Here is a 6,000-nt window from a genome sequence, read left to right as displayed (position 1 = left end):
TGAAAGTCCGTGTTGCCCAGCGACAGCCCCAAAACATCACTGCTCTAGAGGAGATCTGCATGGAGGAATGAGCCAAAATACCAGCAAGAGTTTGTGAAAACCTTGTGAAGACTTACAGAAAACGTTTGACCTCTGTCATTGCCAACAAAGGGTATAGAACAAAGTATTGAGATGAACTTTTGTTATTGACCAAATACTTATTTTCCACCATAATTTGCAAATAAATTCTTTAAAAATCAGACAATGTGATTTTCTGGATTTTTCTTTTCTCATTTTGTCTCTCATAGTTGAAGTGTACCTATGATGAAAATTACAGGCCTCTCTCATCTTTTTAAGTGGGAGAACTTGCACAATTGGTGGCTGACTAAATACTTTTTTGCCCCACTGTATATAGTATCAGTTAAATCAATAAAATTGATTGGACAGATTTCACCTTTCATATCTAAAGATTAGACTGATAAGAATAGAACTCACCATGCAGGAAATATGAATGTTGAAGTGAAACAGCCATTTAGGGGATTGATGTCTTTGCTCCTGTATTTAAAAATCTTTTCCACACATTAGATTTGCAAGTAGCAGTTTTTCTTCCAACTCTCTTATCGTTAAGATAGTAAGTCTCAGTACATATTATTCATTGATATTCATCATTGATATTAATGAGCATCCTATCAGCTGCCAAAACTTCCAAAAAACATGGACCTGATGACACTGTACAGTCTCTCAGTAGCTCAACTTAGTTTAGTTACTTACTTTTTGAAGCCCCTTCTTTGCTTTTCACTGCAACTGTCAATATGCTGTCCTTGTTAAAAAAAAAAAAAAAAAAAATCATTACATATTGACTGTCATACTGTTGAAATCAGTGACAATCCATAAACAGATAAAATAAAGTGTATGCAGTGTTTTTTTTAAATGAACAGAATGAGATGCAGTGCTGCACCAGCTGAGCATCAGTGTTTGACATTATTTAGGGCTGGGTGTTTCCACAAGGACAGTGCCTGTTCTGCCAGCTTTTAGATGGATATCACGTGCTTGTGTCATGTGTTCTGGCTGGTTTAAGCAGGTCCAGGATACAGATCAGGACAGGAGATGTCACATCTAAAACCTAACATGTAACTTGTGGTAACAACCACATGATGTCAGCACAGAGCCATTTATTCCTGTATAGACTCATTTTGGGGTGAAAATGAAACTGGTGCAGTTGTTTCTAGTGAAATGCATGTAGTATTATGAACAAATAGATTTTATTTTAACAAACTATGTTTTGTTCTTACACTAAGTCCCATTTGTCCCTAATATATGGGCAGGAAGGGGCCTACTAAACCTTCTAGCAGTGCCACTCTTACTGGTTCAGGGAGCAGTTATCACTCATTTATTTAAGTGAGCCATTGTTGCTGGAGCTCAGTAGTCGTGTCATGTGCAGTCACGTAACTGTCATTTTCTTTTTGTTTATATCTTTAAAAAAAGGGCTGCCATTCCTTTTATTCTCTGGAAAATATAGTGTAGCATTAAATGTGTGTTGATAACATTTCTAGGGGAAAGAATGTGCTTTTTATTTTCTATAAATTCATGCACGTGGACACAGATTTTCCATTTTTTTCATGACACTTAGCACAACTTTCCAACTAATGTATTTCAATTTGAATATCTTTCATGCTTACATCATGTTTTTTTCTGTCAGTTCCAAATTGGCAATTTACAACCCTAAACCAGAAGAACTACAGCTGTGGTATTGATTAGTATCAAGCTGCATGGTTTTGGGGAATTGTTTTTTTAACATATCAGTATTTTTCCTGGACCTGGCCTTCCGCTCAATGTGAGCTGGGTTCCAGCCCCCCTGACCCTGCGACCCTTAAGGATAAGTGGAATAGATAATGGATGAACAACATAGTTGATTAGAGTCCGTTTTATTAGCCATTGCGAGCATAAAAAGAATGATTACAACACAGAAGGAAAAAAATGGACAAAAGTAAACACCAAAAATACGTTGCACTTTCATAGCCTTATGCCATCCAGAATGAACAAAAAAGCTTTATTTCTTAGAAATGAAAGGTAGATAATTAAAACTGATGGCCTTAGCATTAACCTATTGTATTGCTGAGTTATCAAGGACACTTTTGTGTTTTTGGTTACTGTTATTATGCCTGTCATCCCTTCTGCACCCAGCATGCCAATATAGTGTTATCAGCAATATCTGTGAAATACATTCCAAAGGAAAAATACATTTCTGGCTTAATAATTATGACTTATAAGAGGGAAGTAAACAGAAAGGACTACAGCATTCATTTGAGAGCTATATTCACATTATAATTTGTCAGCATTTTTTTTGCTGATTGTGGAAGTGTGGCCTCCTGAAAGACTACTGAAAGCTTAACAGGCCTCCTGTGCCACATCTCATGACTATCTCACAAACTACTGTGATAGTGAGTTGAATGTGCAACCACAATAGCAATGACAGAGAGTCCTAAAAGAACCTCCGTGATTACTAAACAATTCTCATAGAGAGGCCAGTGTAGGATCTGTAGGCTGTGATGCATGACGACATCTGTGTGAGTTAATTTTGATGTGGAGAAGGCCTGTTTTTATTGGCTGCCCTCCAGAGAGACAGAGCCGTGGAGTCAGACCACTCATAATAAGAGTCCAGGCTCAGGCTGTGCCAAGCAGACAGAGCAGGAGGAGATAAGGCTTTTCTCTGCCTGCAGTCTAAACCCAACACACACTCTGAAGCTATAGTTATCAAGTACACAGTGATGTAAATGGTGCCATTTTATAATACTGAACACATTTAAAGCTCCATCAATCCTATTTATACAGCTTCTACAATAGCCAGCTCAACCTAAAAATAAAATCAGAGCTGAGTGTGTTTTATATTATAGTGTTTACTTAATTCACAAGTTGGGCTCAGTCATGATGAAAACATTAATAAGGAAAAGATCACCATAGAACAATTGTATGAAAAGTAGCCAACATTGCCAAAGGGAGAGGGGCAGCAGCGCATCTACTGGGGCACACCAGTTTCCATGGTAACCTCTGATCACAGAGGGGGATAACTGAAATGAGGTAATCACTCCATTGAGCCCTGCCAGCACTTTGACAACAGTGGTAATGAACTGTTCCCCATAAAACTTGCAGAGAAATTTTCCATATCATGATGACATTTGTTTTACGAGTCTCTCCCACAGATCCAGAGAGGATGCTGTCACTGCGCCCTTAAAGAATATATTGATGATCTGATGTAGTTGAAGTTTTGCGAGCAGTCATGATCTGATCACAGGCATATTCCCATTTTTTTCTCATTAAATTTAATCTGCACACAGTAAAAACAATGTCCAAAGTAGTAGAGACATCTCCTTATTTTATTTGTCAAGTGGGCGATTGGATCTGACTCATTGCTGCCATTACAAATGCTATTAACATCAATGTATTATTGCAGATAATGAGTTAGCTTTTTCTGATATATTCATGGCTTTAGACTCTTCCATTTACATTTGTTTGATTTGTGTCTGTGTGTTGCTGCAGCTGTAGCAGCAGCAGTAGCAGAAGACATAACAGTTGCTGTTCATTTCCTCTGAAATGATTAATCTGCAGTCACATCAGAAGGGCATGAAGGTGATTTGGTTCTTTTAGTCGGTGCCAGATTTTAATTGGTGACATTTTAATTATCCATAAAGGTAAATTGTTATTTAGTGGGGAAAAATTCCAGTGATGGTGGCCTTTGCATGTCATCTAAGATTACAATGCCTGTGAATAAATTATCTTTAATGATGTTTAGCTGTAGCCTCAGAGAGCCATTTCCACCGGAGGAAAAAAGGGACGCTGCTGATGACCTCTGTGGAAAACTCCCACCATTAGGACAAGATGAAAGGCTTTAATGTCACATTTTACAGGCACCCTAATTATTTCAAAGTGTTAGTGGTGATTGAGGATGATTGATAGTGGCGTCAGTTAAATCTCAGAGATAACATCCTTATCTGGAACTAATATTTCCTTTATGTTTATTCTGTTGACGCTTAAACCCCAAGTGTATGTAATCTGTAAATATATCCTTCAGCAGGAATTGTGTAAGCTTTATATATCAGGACTAATTCTCGTTCCACTGCCAGTCTGATAAACAATGGATGACTGACCTACAGAAGATGTCTGGCTTTGTGATGAATCAGCAGTCGTGGCCTGGACAAAGGCAAATGGCAAAGCAAGCCACACGGGCAGCAGCTCACTGTCAGATGACTTTGTAGCCTATTTGTGGGTGGCAGCATATGGTGCTTGTGCCTGGAGACTGCAGCTGCATTCACACGGGGCCTAGCACTAGTTCCCTCACGATGGTGACACAGGGGACAGATGCTGCAGGATTTCTGACCCTGTAAATTAATGGAAACGTGTGATACAGGGAGGTTCAAAACAATCTTTGTGCCTAAGGCACCAGGAGAAAATAAATGTTACTCCATGTGTACATATTTTTATGTAATTTTGAGAAACCCTTTCGCAAAGCAAATTTTCACCCTATGTGAAAGGTCTAACATTTTCAATAGGGCCTAAGGGACAAAGCACTGACCTCTGGCAGATTAAATGATTGTGAAATGAATTGTGAAGTCGCATACTAAGCCCATTTTTTGCTCCATTTTTTCTCATTGAGGGCAGATGGTGGAGAATGTGTGCAGTGGCATATGGGGTAAGGCACAGCAGCAAAAGCAGCAATAGCACTCTAGTGTTTTGCACTAGTGGATTATTCTCTGAGACAGGGCTGTAATGGTTTACATGGACAATGAATAAGCCGTGCAACTCTGTTCTGTGGGTGCACATGTATGGGCCACGGTAGCAGAGAGAGTAGAACGGGTGAGAGAGAGAAAAAGAGAGCGACGGAGAGTGAGCTATACTGCCGTGAGACCTGGATTAGGCTCTGGACGGTGGATGCTGCTGTGGCTGCAGCTGTTTTTCAAATTGCTCTAAATTCTCAGAGATTATGTGGAATGAATGAATGAATGACTAAATGAATGAATGCAAGAGTGCTGGAATCCTCTGAAGCTGTATATTCTACTGGAAAAAGACAGATATCACTTTTTAAGAGTATAGTGTAGTGTAAATTAATATAACATGACACAAGCTTGATCTTTATGCAGAAATTGCGTTTCCACTCTCCCCTCCCTCTCCCCCTCCCCCTCCCGAGCTCAGCTGTGCAACAGCAATCTCTGCTGGAGCTGGTAGACATTCACTTTGTTTCTCAAAAGATGGATGTTTTCTGGCACTGAATCTTGAATCTGGACACAATTGTACACGGTGATGAATGTCATCACCTGATTCAGACACCACTACCTGTCGCTAATGAAAGATTTAATGCGTTCGTGCATCTTGTTTGAGTCATACCATTTGAAGATAAAAGATCAGGTACCATGCCATTAGAGTAAATGCTCTCTCAACATCAGCATCATAAGACCTGCGTGGTACAGGTTTGGGGTTTCACATAATTTCATTCTTCATAGTTGAGTGGAGTGCTGTCAGATTGTTGATCCCAACTTCTATCCTCTTTACTGCTCTCAACTGTCATTCCACATATAGTGTTTAAAGCAGCATCTACTGTAAACATTACATTACACAGTATATCATACTTTTAATGCTCACTTACCACTCATATTTCCGCACATGTAATAATTACTTTAAGTGATAGCTTACTAAGGCTAGCTAAACAAGCAAAGGTCAAATCAGTGCTCTTCTGAACTGTTGATGATGGAAAAACTGCTCAGAATAAGATATCTTAATTTGTGTAATTCACATGCATGGTGCAGACGCATTGTGAGATGAGCATGCTAGAGTAGTTGCACACTACAGTATGCCTTTACCCCAGGGCACACCTCTCCGTGGGTTATTTTGTCCCTTGCGTGCAGCTCTCAGTCAGTATTACCCCTCACCCGCCCATTGCTACCCTTTGCTTTTGCCAGTCAGCACATATGCCAGTATTAATCAAGTGTGTTTCCAGAAGTGAGATGCATACAACAATGATATTTTTCA

The sequence above is a fragment of the Pempheris klunzingeri genome, chromosome 10 (genome assembly GCF_042242105.1).
Source record: "Pempheris klunzingeri isolate RE-2024b chromosome 10, fPemKlu1.hap1, whole genome shotgun sequence".
NCBI lineage: Eukaryota > Metazoa > Chordata > Actinopteri > Acropomatiformes > Pempheridae > Pempheris > Pempheris klunzingeri.
Note: the sequence above shows the minus strand (reverse complement) of the source record.